We start from the raw sequence: 16,763 nt of genomic DNA, 5'->3' as shown, positions 1-16,763 counted from the left end.
AAATTGAACAGTTTAAATAAAGATCTCCATACTGAGCTAAGTTCCTGATCTCAGCTGATTTATTCTCATTTTTGTTGCTGGAAAACCTCCTGAAGAATGTGGCCTCTAAGTCTGATCAAGAACATTCCATTTTCTCCAATACATTGTTCCTGATATTCCCACAATAAATCATTCAGGGCTCTAAGGGACTGTGTCAATTGAATTGAATGATACGGTCGCCTGCTGGTACATAAATGCAAAGGCAGAGCTGATGGGGTTTATTTTCAAAACAGGAGACATTGATCCTGTGACAATATTCCATTACTCTGACTTTATTTCTATCAGAGACAGTGATTACATCTACATTAATTGCTTCAGCTGATGGATACTGGTACACTAACAGTGACACAGTTTTTCACTATGCTACTGCTGCTGACCTGCATACTGATGGCTTACCAAAAAAAGATTCATTCTGAGCTTGGAATAATGACACTTATTTGTCAATGAAAAACTAAAGGAGTTTGGGCAGACTTTCGTAATTAGCAATTTTTCAACTGTTTGGGTTTTTGTTTTGTTCTGGAAATAGTATTAATGTGGAACAATGACAAGAGATGGTGTAGCCCTGACAGTGGTTCTATTTGTTACGATTAATATATTTATACTGCTACTTGATAGTAATAAAAAAGCATATGTAATTCTTACAGGCGTCTGTGGAAACGTATCTGCAGTCCTACAACAGCATCCCTACCCTGACTGGGGATTTTTTCATACAGCTGTATGGATTCCTCTTCTGCTTCTCTGTACTGTCACTCTTACAGTTTCTATCTGCTGTACTTGCATCTTTCCCAAGCTGGTGATCCATCTTCTGGCTTTCATCTCTTGATCTGACATATGATCTTTGAGCCTGTGGTCACACATTTGCCCTCCTTTTCACCTCTTCAACAAGTACTGACTACGTGTACTCTGCACTCCTGAATTCATCCCTCCAGCTGCCTTCAGAAGGACTGACTTAAACTCTGCTTCCTTCAGTCATTTCTTGCTCTATGTTCTTCTTTCCATTACGACACGAGGTGCTAACATATTGCACAAATCTTATGGTTGAAAAAAATGCAATTCATCTCCAACAACAGTGATTTCTATTCCATCTAAGCCCTGATAATTTCATTTGTCCTTTTTTGTTTCTCCTTATGCCCTGAGTCATGTCCTGAAGTGCCTGAAGGAGAAAGGACTTTCAGTCACTTCAGTGTATTTACCGCAGTGGGTTCCCTCATTCTTGATTGAGGTGTTTTTTTAATGCTGCCATAACAACAACAAAGTGAGGTGATTTGGAGTTATACCTATGCAGAGTGACAAAGCACAGCAGAGATTTAGCAGCATCTGAACAAGTGCAGACCCCAGCAGAGCTGCCAGAGCCAGCCAGCATCTCCACAGGGCACTCTTCCCTCTGCCCCATGCTGCCATCTGCCACTCACATCAGCAGAACATTGGTATCTCCTTACTGATCATGCACATCTCTACATTTTTCTTAACCAAAAGAGAACCCAAATCCTCCTCTGTGGTGTGTCCTAGCACTTGCAAGGCTGAGCCTAGGAGATCTGAGGACACTCAGCTGACCAGCACTGAATTTTGCTACTATAACTTTTGGAACTCCCATTGGAGGCACCACTGCCTCATGGTTTTAGACTTTTAGGTGTTTTGTTGTGAAACGCTAAGTTTTAATGTTGTGTTAAATTTGCTAGAATTACTTAGGTAATTGCCCTAAATTCCTGCAGGTCTTTGGGATCTGATTCTTCTTTCCCAGTCAACAACTGAAGACAAACTAAAACCCCCAAAGCACTTCCATCACTCTGGACACAGTTACACCAACAGGACCTTTTCCAACAAAGGCTCCACTTGTTTGCCATGCTCGTGGTGTGTGAGCCTGAACACTCTCAGCTCAGCTTTTGAAGCACCCATAAATCTAATATCAGTTGCAGATCTTATTTTCAGCATGGAAGTTGACAGAACTATCTTACAAAGAATATTAACCACATAAACAGAGCAAGAGAAACATTTTACACCACAGAAGAGCCAGGAGAAAGGATGCTCTATGAACTCTGGTGGAATAAGGAATTCACAACCCTGAGCATCTTCCCTAACTCCTACAATACTTCTATGAAGGTAACTTTAAAGATTTTTCTAAAGATCTTTGATTATCAGGCCTAGCATGTATCATCTGCAGTGCTGGGGATGTAAATGTGCAATTAGACTGGGGAGAAACAGAAAGACAGAAAGGAGGTGCTCTGTTCAAAGAGCTGCTGAAAAGGGTTTGATCTATCTAAACAAAAATAATTCCTTTCCCATGAGAAAGGAAGTTCAGGAATTGTATACTCTGGCTACATCTAGTTTGGGGATAACAAATAAGTTTTCTGAAATTCCTTTGTGAGTACATGAAAGTTGCCATGTTCTTCCTGAGGCAGATGTTTTGTTGAATACCACCAGCTTCAAGTCCACTGTTTCTGAATACTATAGGGTGAAATGCAAAATGCCTGTGAGAAACTACCATAAGGGAGTGGGAAGGAAAAAAAAAAGTTCCTTCAGTTACAATTTATTACCATTTCCAGTCAGGAAAATGTAAGCTGTTAACAAATAAAGATATAATTTCCAGCTTTAGTTGCCATTAATCAAGAGCAGCTACATCAGAACCTGTTACTTAATGAAGAGGAGGCCAGATATTTTTTATTTTAATTGGGATGAAGAAAAAGCAAGCAATGCTCTAGTAAGAGAAAATGATGAATTAATGATACTAAGGATGCTGTGCAGTTGGTTTAGTTGTTGTTTGTTTTTAGTTTTTTTATACTGGCTTCTGAGTATTTGGGTCAAGACCAGTATCACTCATGAGCTAGGGACTTCTGGCAATCTGGCAAATGGGTAGATTGGGACTTATGAATGTTAACAGTAGAAATAAACTGTGCTTTAGACATGTTTTTCTCTATTAACCCAGATATTAAACATGCTGAGAATCTAACTGCAGCTGGACAGCAAAATTTGATATTGAAAATACATGCCAACATTCATCATATTTAGTGCTCCAAGTTCTCTACAGCCATGAAACATGTCCTAAAGCCTGGAAAAAATTAAATGTAAACTGACAAGTTCTTTCTAGCCCCAAGATATTCACCTAAAAGATTCAAAGATGTGTAACTCATCCCTGATGGCAGCATTATGCATGAATGGAGAGTTTTAAAGAAGGCTTAAGAGAGTTTACACTCAGATTAAAAACTCAGCTGTTACCTTTACCCAAACACTTCCACATCCAGCCCCGTTCAATGTGAACTGAGCCTGTGGCAATATGCAGGTGAATAATCATTACAAGTACAGGAACTCACCACCTTTCACAAAACCAGAAATTATGGATAATATGCTTCTGCAATTAGCTACAAAACATTTTAAAAATAGAACAAATTGTTAATCTATGTGAGATGTGCCTACTCCCACACTCCTCCACTACCCTTGCTTTATTAGATTCCTGATCTGCAAACCAAGACATCCTCTTCCCATAAACACTCCACCAATACCACCTATAACACCACTATCTTTCATTCCCAAATAAAAGTCTGAGGAAACCAAAGGCAGTGACATTATTAAAAGGTGCAAACCATAGCTCTGAGTGTTTAAAAGCTGTCTTATAACTGTAACACATTACTGTTCAAGAATAATCAAATTGCAGTGTCTGCTCTGAAGAGGCAGAAATCAGTTATCAATGCAAACAACATCAAATGCAAAATGGCATTATGAAACCATTTTCACCTAAGCTTTTTTTTTTCTTTAATTTAAAGACCAATTCCTAGGAAGAAATAACGATATTCAGAACATTCCTCAGAAAAGGGAGAGGTATTAATTAAAATTAATTTAAGGCTTACAAATTTACTTTAATAAAAAGGACCATTGAAGTGGATTAGAAACCAACTGTTCTTACTTTAGCACCTCAAAATTTAACCTCAGGTGGACTTTGAAATTAGGAAGCTAAATTTTCCAGAAGCACCTATATCACTTAAAAGCTTTATTGCAATTGACTTCTGGTGAAGAACAAGAAGTGGAGTCCTTTCCTTTTCTGGGTACTCATTCAGACCAAGCTGAATCATCTCTTGAAGCCCATGAAATAAATTAACAAACAAACATCATCTGACAAACCTTATTTTTTAATATTCAAAGAGTCAAAGCTGCTCTTCTCTGTTGAATTAAAATTAAGTATTACAGACAGAGTTTAATATAAATTATCTTAGCCCTTATAAGGATACTGGTCATGGCCATGGACAGGACTGATGGCAGCTGCAGACAGCCTGCAATGATTCCTCTGTGTTAGGCTGTGACACTCCACCATCAGCCTACTGGTCCTATTAAAATAATAAAAAATGTCAGACCAAAGAAGCACTCTCATTTCTTTCATTGCACTGTGCCCATCTGCAGCATCGATGCAATCTATTACAGAAGTAATGGAGAAATAAAGTGACAGGAAACCTAAGCAACATCTCAGAGATGCTGCACCAGCCAGGGCTGCTGGACAAGGGGGTTCATGTGCCCAAGATGGCTCTGGGAATGGCAGCCCAGAGGCAGGGTGAGAGCTGTTGGCATAGGTCCTGAAGACAGAGTAATGCTTTCCTTCTACTGAAATAAAAGACTGGGTATTCCTGATCCACCCTTCTCATCTCTCTCTCTCGCTCAGGGCTGTTATTGCCTCTGCCACACAGAACCCAGGGTGCAGCACAAAAAGGGGGAGAGAGGCAAGGAAGTGATTTGTATAGCCCACATCCAGCTGCCAGGATGGGACAGGACACCCAACCACATGAGAAGCAGAGCTGCAGACCTGAGACTCTGACCAGGACATAGGAGGCTCCAAGATCAACACCTCACCCCCAATAGCTCTGCAACAAGGGCCAGGTTGTCTTCCAAACCTGCAAATATCTCTTGCTTCATTTATACAATTTTCAGGTTCTGCTATAAGAACCACCTTCATTTCAGACGTTTAGATTTACATCCTCCTCTGAATAAACTGTCAAGAGCAAAAGCAACACTAAGTAGCCCCTAGTGCTATGGATTTTGGCAGAGAAAATTTCCATCTATATTAACTATAGCTAAATTTCATACAAAACAATATTTATTTTTCCCTTTGAGTACATTTAATGCAAAACTCACTCATGCCTCCAAAGGTTGTCTAGACATTAATTCAGTCCCGCCTTCCCACCTTCAGCATCTGCTTATTTTTTTCCCTAAATGAAGCTGTACCAAGGGTCTTTTTGCAGAATATTAAGAACAGCATACATGCAATACAACCATCATCTTTGACCAGAGTTTCCATACCCTGCAATATATATTTTTAATTTTTTTTTTACTGGGAGCTGTTCCAATATCTGAATCATCAAAAGCAGCCTTTTCTTGTACAAAATGCCCTGAAAAAATAAAAGTAAGCTTCTTTCCTTGTCTGTTGAAAATGGAGTATTTTACTTAACTCAAATTATCCTAGATTATGGGCAACTTTGAATGAACGCCAAGTTCTGCTACCTTGCTGGTGTTTAAGTCTAGAGGTATATTTATACCATTGTGAAGAAAAAATTCCCAGAGATCCTACGGATTTGCCTGCTGTAACACAGCCCCAGACAGCTCCTACACACTGTAAAGTCACCTGAATCTGTGGAAGTTCCATTGCTGTTCATAGAAGATTAAAGAAATGTACCAAATGTTCTTCTTCCTAATCTGGCACTGTACAGAGGGCCTGAGTAGCAAAGGAACCTGAACACACCTGCAGAGGGATATGCAAGTAATTTCAACAAATTATTAAAAGATGGTTTAAAAGAATGGTAACTTTGCTCTTCTGCATAGCACATTGGAGATTTAAAAAGCTTTTGGTTTGTGAGGGAAGCATCCTTCAAACATTTATGCAAATGCTTGTGTAAGTGCCTATACATGCACATAAAAACCTGAAAATTTAAAACTGTTGGCTTTGTACAGTAGAAGCAGGAGATCTATTGAAGAGCCTCTTACCAAATGGACTGAAAGTCACAAAGGAGCCAATTAAGACAAAAAGTTCAAACCCAAAACACCACTTCTATCTGCTTAGGACAACACCAGACATCTGTTCTCACAGTTTTTTGAGTTAATCGCCTTTGAAGTAAACTCTTGAAAACTTGATAATCATCATATGGACACATGATGATTAAATAAAGATCCCTGATGATTAAGTAAAGATCCCTACTCCATTAGAAGGTGCTCTTTTGAATTAAGCAGTCTCCTCTACTGGTGCAGTTAGAAACAAGATCATAGTTTCGAGCTTTTTTGTAGAGAAAAGTGTTCTGCTTAGTCAAGTTCAAACTTCAGCAGAGATGGAAATACACCCCAGCTTATAACTGCAGGCTACAATTACATAGGCAGCTGCACTGGAATTGTCCCACAAATGACCTCTATGCTATCTTTTACAGAATGAAGCAATCGCAGTAACTACTTCTGCTAGTTCAGTTTTAAAACAAATCAGATGGGATGGCTTTAAACAAACAAACAAACAAAACAGAGAAGTCCCATGTTAGGTCATCTTTACCTTACCTCAAACACTGGAATAACAAGTTCCACACACAAAAAATTCCACTCCCTCATTTCCAGTAATAGGAGCTTTATTGGAAAATGGAGATGATAGAGAGGAAGTAGTCCATGACTTCTCCAAATCACATTATACTTTAATAAGCACTGCACAAATTGCTCCCAACATTTTGAAAAATTCTCAGTTTTCCTCAGACTCCAAAGAGCTCCCATCATCTTTCTTTCCTTACAATATTTATAAAGCTGTGATGTCTTTGCAGAATTGGCGTTTAATGTTCTTGAGTAATACTACTCAAAACTTTACAGTGCCATTTCCCTTATACAAATCTAAAAGCCTATTTACTTCCACTCCAAGATTTAGAAACTTGTATAAGTCTACATATGCCTTATTTGTGTGTACTCAAGTTATTATCTACCTATAGGGCTGTAAACCATACAGTGTGAACAGTCCCATACCCAAGCCTTAGACAGACCAATCTAATGCAATGGCAGCAGGGAAAATGCCTTCACTCTTTACACCAATTCACTTGCATCTTCAAATAGCATCTTTTTGCTTCCCTAATTTTTCAGCCTCCAGAACCTTTCCAAGCAAGCTCACCCAACCCATCTCTAACACAGAAGGACCTACTACTGGTTTCTTAGCTTGACCAGAGAATCCCACTAAGACATTCCTGTGTACCCAATCTTGTTTGTGGAAAACAAACTCAAGAGCTTGTCAAAGTATATATAGATGTGGATCAATCCAGAACATTCCAACGTATTCCTGCCCCATTGACTTAAACTGCTTAAGTGATTTGTTGGAGCAGCTCCAGTACAGCAGCTCCCTACAAGAGCAAGGCCATAAAGAACAGTCAGTAATATCCTTCACTGCCTTGTGGGTTTACCTGCAAGACAAGGCCTGTTAAAACAAACTCTCTCTCTTCCTTGGAGTGCTCTCTATAACCCATTATAGTGTGCAAATAGAATTTGCCAAAAACATTAAAAGGATTTTGGTTTAAAAGAGAACAACGAAACACAATAAATAAATTTTAAAAATTAAAAAAAGGGGGAGGAACCCCCCCCCATCTGCTATGCAAGACATTGGTTAAATTACAGCATATAATAAAAATTCTATAGATACTAATGTGATCTCAATTGTCTGCTGACAAAAAGATACTTAGTTGTTCTTTTGCACAATCCTAAAGCATTGCAGGTGGTAGATTGGCTCAGAAATAATTTTCCCTTTATTAGAAAAAGTAATCTCATCTGCCTTGTAACTCTAGCCATGAAAAAGAGATAAGAAAACACGTCTAAGGGAAGTATGCAAAATCAAACAAATTACAGAGTGATCACAGTCACATACATTTAAAGAAAACAACTGCAAAATCATGACTGTAAATTTAAGAAGAAGAGATCAGTAACAGCACACTGTTGGCATATTTCCCCTCTTAACCGTATACTCAGATTTTCCTTCAGGAAGCCAAGACTTGAAAAAAGATACTATAATCAAACCACAGTAAGGTTTTCCCCTCTTTAAAAACTGATAGACAGCAAGGCAATAGTGACTCCAGCACTTCATGTAGACAGTGCAGTTTTCACAAGGTGTTTTGTCAAAAGGTCCATTCATTAGAACTTCCATGCTGTGAATTGTTGTTTTATCAGAGTATCTCTCAGCAAAATGAATATGGATTTACACGAGGCAGTAACAGCTCCAAAAGGAGCTGTTAAAAGACTATTGAATAAAAGAACACTTAATGTAAAGATTCAGTGGACTGTAGAAACCAATACCTAATAAATACTGTAAATGCAGGTAATTGCAATGACTGATACCAAATGGCACCAAACTCTCCATCTACTTTTATGACAAATAAATAGATAAATCATTGAGTGTCCTTACCAGAACTACTCTCTGAAACCCCACAAAATTGAGATGTGGCAGCAGTACAGCCCTTGGTATTACACCACCTGTAACACAAACCATATTATGATAGTTTCTATCAATATTTATTTTAAAGGATGAAAAAAGGAAAACAGCTGTTTTTCGACCAGTCTTTTACTGAAAGCATTAAAACAACATTCACTTTCCTACTGACTATAATATATGTTTAGATAAGGAAATAAACAAATTGAAGACAATCTTTTGATTATTTACATGGAATTTTTTTTTTAAATTACAGGCACCTTTTCCAACTCTTTTTCTCCCTCCTTTAGTCGAAAACAAAACCCTAGCATGGAATAGAGCATTAGCTTTACTGGGATTTCTGTTCTTTTTGGCTGCTTATATTGACAAAGAAGAACTTTATGAAAGGTTAAAGTTTACAAATGACAAGATATTGATCCTGTAGCTTATTTTAATGTTAGATAAAGTGTGCAACTAATATGACTCAACAGCAAGACTAAAAAATAGGCCAAGATCAAACCAGCAGGTGTTTTCAAATTTTACCGTTCTGGATCTGAATATATCACCAATATATGGAAAAGAACCTGTTATATGAAAGAATCCTTAAAATACCTTTGTGGAGAAAATTTCCACAAGCCACTTCCAAACTTAAACACTTCCTAGGAGTTAAGTACATTATGCACCTGTGATTAGAACAATTCCTGATCCTACATTTGTATAACATCGTGGTTTCTTCCACCAATATTCAACACAATTCATTAGGAAGTAATCTTACATCATAGACTGAGGGATTAAAGAGTGAGGTTTAAAAGCAAAAGCACAGGCACACTGTCTGGGCACTGCAAGAAAAGGATCCATGTATCCAAAAAATGGAGTTCAAAGCAGAACATACTTCCTATGAAACAGATAACCCTGCCCTAAATGGAAGAGGATTAGGAAAAGGGAAAACTCTTTTTTAAATAATAAGCTCTAGCCACCAAAGGTCACAAAGTGTTAGAAATAACCCTGAACCTTCCCAAAGAGCTCCTTAAAACAAGGACTAAAACCAAGGAAGGGTAAATATGCCTTAAACAGCACACAGCATTTAAGACTTTGTCATCTTAAAAATAATGACTGGCCTCTAAGAAAACCTCCAGAATTCAGTCTGCTGCCACACCCAACAAGACTTGAATATGGTTTTTTTTCCTTTTTTGACTGAGAAGCTACAGATCATTTTGGTCAGCAACCACTTTCCCTGTGATTTCCAAGAGATGCAAATAAACCAGTATCTGGTCCTTCCCTACTCCCAGGCAGCTGGCTGGACATAGTCTTGAAACCTCTGAGAAAAGTCCTGCAAGAGAAACCGGGGAGCTCCACTCCTCATATCTAGAAACTGCAGTGTTTGCTTAATCATTATTTAATGAATATTTACACATTAATTGTTCTCCTGGTCAGAATGAGAAGACAAAAATCCTACGATCCAGAGGTGTGAGAAATAAATAACTACAAAGCATGACTTGAAATACTGAGATGACCACTTTCCTCATAAAAGAACTAACTTTATTCATCACATTTCCAAGAAAAATACTCCAGTCCCACCAGCCTGCTCTTGAAAAGTGTCCTTGTTTTCCCCTGTAACCACACTTACTGACAGCTCACAAAGTAAGTGAAAAGGTCCTGACCCTGTATTAATGTCATTTCAACTGTCTGCTAGGCTATTATGTACTGCCTTGATCATTTCTGCCTAACTGTACATATCAACTATGTTGCTAAAAGTTAATTAAAATGTAAATCTGAAGGAAAGTTTGGAACACTTAGAAAATTTTAACCCCAAGATGTGCGATAGTGTGAAAGGTCATTAAAAGGTTGAACAACTAAGAGGGAGCAGTAGGCTTCAGCATCCAGATGCTTTGAACTTCCTGAATTTTACACATGCATTAAGTATGTTACATTCACCTAAACTTCACTTCACATAAATAAATGACAATAAATGTGATGTCAAACGGGAGAAAAGAAAAAGGAGACCCTATGGGAGAGTGCTGTGCCACCAGACCCTCAAAAGAAGCAGCTCTACAGAGGAATTAGGGTTGTCTCCACTATATAGAGCATACATAAAACCACAAGATATACAGAGCATCATTGCATTGCCTCCCTGCAACAGCAAACCTGTTTACAGTTAACTATTTTGCCCTGGGATGGAGAGGGAAATGTTACTTTTTTTCCTGAACTAGTAAATTAATTTTGCTGGAACTGGAAGATGGGTACCTGATGAAGCCCACTCTGGCTTCACCTACCACTAGGGCGTGCTCCTTGATCAGCACCAAGTCCTCTTTATCCATGTCATGGGTGGGTTTTTTCACCAACAACTTTTCATCTTGCTAACTGAAAGAAATCTATGGAACAGAGCATCTTGTATCTCTCTAAATTAAAGAAAGATCACTACCCAAACTATATAGACTTAGTCTCTTTAAATTATAGGATTGTTAGCAACCTTCTCAGGCTTTTGGGCACCATTTTCCATCATAGATTCTTCCTGTCCATAACTTGTAACTGAAATCCTTACTTCTATTAAGAGGGGGACTCCTAAAGTCAATGCAATTTGTTTAAAAACAATAAAAAACAAAGCCTTATTTTTAACAAAGAAGTTGGATTTTTTTTAAATTATTGTCCAGAGCTTTTGCTTGTTTTGATATTAAAATGAGTAGGTAGAGGGGAAAAAAAAATAAAGAAGAAAAAAAAAAGTTACGTGCTTACAAGAAGCACTGATGTGCATTTCCTAAACTGAATATGGCCCAGAGACAAATCATCTACTTTTGAATGTATTGTTTACTGCTGGCTTCCCCACTAGACCACCTAATAATAGTATTTGACATTATTTTCTCTCTGTATGACTATAGCAAGGACTGCTACTAAGGCAATGAAATGCATGTGTACAGAAAAGGAATTCAGTACAAACTGGCATTAAAAAAAAAAAAAAATGTGTCTCTCTTGAACTTAAAGCACTGCTTTCTTCAGAGAGCTCAATGCATGAATAAGGCCTTATTTCTCATCTGTCCAATGAGCACAGCATAATTTCTGGTCTGCTTCTCCCTCTATTTGCATAAACCCAAATGTTACCACTGAGATATTTGTTCTCCTCACTACTACTGATTCCCTCTAATCCCTCTGTTTCAAAGACCATCCAACCAACAAATGTCACCAGCAGAGAAACTGAAATCCAAGCAAAGCGTTAACAAAATAAAGGTTGGTTCACCTACAAAATCGAGATTTGCTTTTCCATTTCATCTCTGCAAACAGCACCACAGTTCCTTTTTGCCTCACCTGAGGAAAAAAAAAAAATCACAACTAACTGGAGAGGCTGCTTAGAGAAAGCCAAAATCTTGGGTTGAAAAATTCACATCAGCCTCTTACAAGTGCTCTATGAAACATAAACAAACCTGTTACATTTTCAAGTAGGACTGCACTGATTGCCAAGTATTTTGTCATAATTCAGAAGCTTACACACAGCACAACCAAGCACAGCAGCAGAAGTTAAAACTGACAATAAATCACTTATCACATGCAAAGTTCAAGATCACAATTCATTGAATAATATTTATGATCACAAGGTAAATACAATAAAAGTGGAAACAGCAGACACAGAAGTTTCAAGAGAAAATAGAAACACTCATCACAGAGTAAGATTCCAAGACCACTAAGAGCCCTAATCCTGCCAAAAGGGACTCTTGAGTAAAACTATTCAGATACTGAAAAGTGGATTTGGTGAAGTTTCAGCATTACAGAAGTTGAAAAGTTTTTGGGTCAGACCCATACCCAAGTGAAAACCTCCAGGAAAATTTTATCCATGCAGACAACTAACATTTTCCATAAAGCTCCCCAGGCAGATGACAACCAGACATGGATTAAAATGCTACAGAGAAGCAAAGCTTCAGCAGTATCACAACTCTAAGTGTAACTGTACTATTAAACATTACTTGATACCAAAACAGTTATTCTGGGCTCTAAAAATTAAACTATGATGTTTCAGCTCTTTAGCAGTAAAACAGTAACATTCTGCTTTGACTACCTCAAGGCAATGTCCCAAGTAAATGCCCATCTTTTCTGGTCTTTCATATCTGCTGTCATTTTCATAATTCATCCTTGTAATGATTTAAAAAATCGTTTATTACCAGCACAGAGGATGTTTTCAGAAACAATTGATGGTGCTCAAAGCATCTTGTATTTGTCCTGATGCTGAGGGCACATCAAGGAAGCAGCATGAACATCTCTATGAGCTTGGATTGGTGCATATATTGAGCAGACAGGTTTCTTCATGATGAAGATGGGGCTTGAGGTAATTTTGGTTGGGTCTGTGGCAGAAGCATTTATTTTTTTAAAGGTTGCCTCCACTTACATTGGTTTATGACTTGCAAATGCCACAGGTACTACTTCACATACTTATTAAGACTATCTCTGGTGCTTGCAACTCTTTCTTCTGAAAAAGCAGCCTTCAAGATACATGCTGATCAAAAGCATTGTAAAGCCATTCCAACGTCTCATTCCTGAAAATCCTCAAATTTGGGGATTAAAAAATTTATTTTAAAAAATGATTTTATCCTTTCCCCCCCCCCCTTGCCATTCTGCATAACCTTGAGCAATTTATCTTGCTTCAGCAACCCTCACCAGGATCACCATCCCAGAGAAGAAGGCTGCCACATGCTTCATGCTTGCTAATATAAGGCAAGCAGCCTTCATCTTTCCCTTTACTTACAATAAAACAGTACTGCTATGTTCTCCCAAGTGCAAAATGCAAGAGCTGAAACACACCAAGTGACAGCAGACAAGGACACTCCAAAACAAGGTCTGCCCTTGCTGTTTTTATTGGACTGGGAGAAGGGAGATCCAACTGCCAGGCAGTGACCACGTCTTGCAGTTTCTTTTGAATAAATATCAAGTGGCACTTCTGGAATGGGGCACACACCTCAAACTGGGCTTTAATTTTCTTGGGTATGCATGTAAAAGTCATGGGACTTGGACCTAAGTTGGACTGAAAGTAGGTTATATCATAATTATGTCATATCTAATTAAAGTCTCTATCACTAAAATAGAGGCTCACCAAGGTAGAGACAAACTTCATTTGGCAACCACAGCAGTTCCCAAACCTGTAACTGGAGCCCAGCTCAGGAAGCCAAAGTGTAATAAAGTAACTGATTGAATAGCCTGATTTCAAGAAATTAGGTAGAGTTTGCTTTAATTTATAGCATTATAGTAACACTTTACTAGAGGAAGACAGGTTTTTGGATTTCAGAGTTGCAATTCAATAGCCATATGGAGTTACAACATAGATAGCTATTGAGCTCTCTCAGGAGAATTGAGTTAAATTCTTGGCTCGGGTCTGTAGTGTAAATAAACAGCCAGCATTAATCAAGTCACCATTTACTCATAAATCACATTAAAAACTCCAAATCTTAGTTTACTAAATGGCAGCGCAAAAAATTATGAATGCATCTGTCAGGAGTAACAGCAAAAAGAAGGTGCCTGACAAAGTCTTTGCAGCATCTCTGTAAGCTAAATATCTTCTTACAGAGACAAAAGTCAGCTTGGGATAGAGAGATTCATGAAGTCAACCAAACAACTCAAACCAGGCTTACCAACAGCCACAGTCCTGCTCTATGGAACAGACTTCTGACAAGGAAATCATCTTTTCTTCCAATTTTGGAAACACTGCAGCTGTGTATTGCTTAACAATTTAGTTTTTGAAGGCAACAGCTGTCAAAATCTATACAAACTAGTTTGTCATGCTGCAATTTTACATTACTGGAATCTTGTTATAATCTGACTAATGCACACTATTGCTCTCTAACCATGCCTATAATTGGTTTCTTGGCCATACAGGCCTAAAGACAGCAACCCAAAACATATTTCATTACTGAAAAATATACGTTTGCAGAAAGTTGTATGACTTAATTTTCAGATTCAAGAGGCCTTCAATATTTTGAGATAAAAAAATGTTTGCAAAAAAGATGCTAATATGTTGTGCTATTCAAAGCATTTCCTATGTGAGCAGAAAAATAAAACCTCAAGACCCATAAATGCTAAAGAAGCACGTATGGAGATACTTAAGGATTGCAAGACACACTAGAGAAAAAAAGGTCAAAAATTCATTCAATGGTAGAATGTATTCCAAGTCTATAGATCCAAACCACACAATAAACTCAGACAGTAAAAAGTCCCATACCTCTAAACTTATGGAGGTGTGACAAGTACTCATGAAGTTTACTTTTTTATTTCTAACACATGCAACTATTGCCCTTATTGTTTGCTGGGAGTTAAGTGCTCACAGCAAAGCTGTGAGCACTGGAGGGATGAGATGTAAGGAAGACAAACACTAATTCCACAGCCTACAGCCACAGCCCGGGGTTTCACAGCATTGCTTTATCAAGTTCAGGGCAATGCATTTAAAAGTGTTTGGATACGTGACAAAACAGATCTAAAAATATCAAGCACATGTACAGTATAATGCATCTCACACATAATCTTCCCAATTTTTTATAAACTCATTTAAGAATTCATTAAAAGAGTAAGTATCATGTATGCTTATTTACAGATGAGTGTAAATGTGAGAGAGAAAGCGGGATGCAAGATGAAAAAGTAGATGAGATAGGAACCTTTGTGGAAATTTTCCTGTCTGAGCAAACCAGAACATAACACCTCTTCTATATAGTAACACGTGCTGGGAGAAGCAACTTCCATGTTTGTCTCTGATCTCAAAGGATCAAGCTCTTACAAGATGCCCTTTCTAATTTCATTCCTCTTCAGTTTGTTTACGAGCTACCTGCTTCCAATAGAGGCCCAAAATCTGCCTTGTGTTTTACTTTATACACAGGAAAGCATTAAGTGTTGGTGCTGACTTAGGACTCACAAACTGAGGTGAGATGTAGGCAACACATAGCTGGCTTTCCTCTTTGGCCTTGTTTCAAGGGGGAGGCTTCTCTTAAAATAGTTTAAGTGTCATTACTCTAAAATCATCATCCTCAGAAAGAGGTTTTGAGACCATGACCAAATTTGCTTTTAAGCTTCTGCCTGCAAAGGCACTTAAGTGCCTGAAATAAAAGTTTCAGAATTAGACACATATGCAAAGAAGGATACACAGGATAGATGAATAATATATGCCTATAAATAAGCAGGAAAAAGAGACTTATAATACCCACATAACTATTAATTAGTTATTAATATTAGATCTCTGGTCTATTTCCCTTCAAATTAGCCACCCACTAGCAAAATGTCAATTGCAAAACAAGAGACTATATTTATAGTACAACCTACTTGGAGTTTTAAGGGACATGTCAGCCACCGCTAAATTACAATACTGCTATTGTGTGCCTTCCCAAATTAACACCTAATTTTCTTCATAGGCAACTAATGCATATAAAAGTCATATTAGATTTTAATAGTCTCTATTACATCACATGAGTTGGTGCAAACATTTTTCCATACAGAAGTCTATACAAAAAGAAGAAAAAAAGAAAAAAAAGGAGTGTTAAGTAATTCATGGGTATGAAGCTATGTCAAACACTGGCACAGCCATATTCTAGGTCTTGTGCAGAAGGTTTGCTGGGAGATAGTAAAAAGAAATTATTTGATTTGATTTAATTTTTACCCATCCAGAGACTAGTTTTGATTCCTAGTACAAACAATGCACCATGAAATGCAATACAACCCACTGCTCCATCTTTACACTGTATTCCTGTGGAAGAGTCACCAGCAAAGGGGAAATATCTCCACCAACTAATTGCATCAATGATATGGGGAAGGTATAGTAAGATGCCCTCCACAAAACCCTTCTGCATCCAGACCCAATCCTCTGGTGACTGTCAGCTCCCCAAAACAGAAAATACACTTTACAGGTGGCTCCCTGCTGAAATACAGGGGTCCCTCTACGGCCTCTGAGTTCTCTTCTATCCTAGAGAAACCAAGTACAATCACCATGGGATGCCTCTTCTCTGCAGCTTTTGCAAAACGAGTCAATTCAAGACTGCTCTGGCAAAGCTAGACCATGGTGGGGATTTCAGAGGAGGTCAAAAATCACAGCAGTGAATTATGGTTTTAAAGATTATGGACTATTCTGCTGAATTTTCTTCTGGTTTGTGTTTTGCGATTTGCCTTGAAAACAGCTCTCCTCCCTTGCTTTCTCAATATACTTGACACTATCCACCAAAAAAGCACGAAAAAAGAGCACCCTGCAGAGGTTCAAAAGACAGAGAGCTCGTAGGAGAAACTCTGGCAAAACATTCATAAATGTCCCAAATTCCTGAAAGAGCAGCAGGACTCCTTGTTTTGGGAATGTCTGGCATAGAGAAGAAACAAATACTTACAT

At 38.1% G+C, this 16,763-nt stretch overlaps 1 protein-coding gene across 2 annotated transcripts in view; it reads right to left on the bottom strand.

Annotated features, from left to right (window-relative positions):
- Positions 1 to 16,763, bottom strand: part of TBL1XR1 (transducin beta like 1 X-linked receptor 1) — a 107,947-nt gene that overhangs the window by 29,616 nt on the left and 61,568 nt on the right. Inside the window, exon 3 of one of the 2 annotated variants that reach the window (XM_030455995.1) lies at positions 8,426 to 8,493. The exons of the other annotated variant lie outside the window; for it this stretch is intronic. The gene's annotated coding sequence lies outside the window, so the exon portion shown is untranslated. The remainder of the gene's footprint in view (positions 1 to 8,425; positions 8,494 to 16,763) is intronic. 2 annotated transcript variants of the gene reach the window in all.

The sequence above is a fragment of the Calypte anna genome, chromosome 9 (assembly GCF_003957555.1).
Source record: "Calypte anna isolate BGI_N300 chromosome 9, bCalAnn1_v1.p, whole genome shotgun sequence".
NCBI lineage: Eukaryota > Metazoa > Chordata > Aves > Apodiformes > Trochilidae > Calypte > Calypte anna.
The sequence above is the reverse complement of the archived record's forward strand: the minus strand, read 5'-3'. Positions and strand labels throughout refer to the sequence as shown.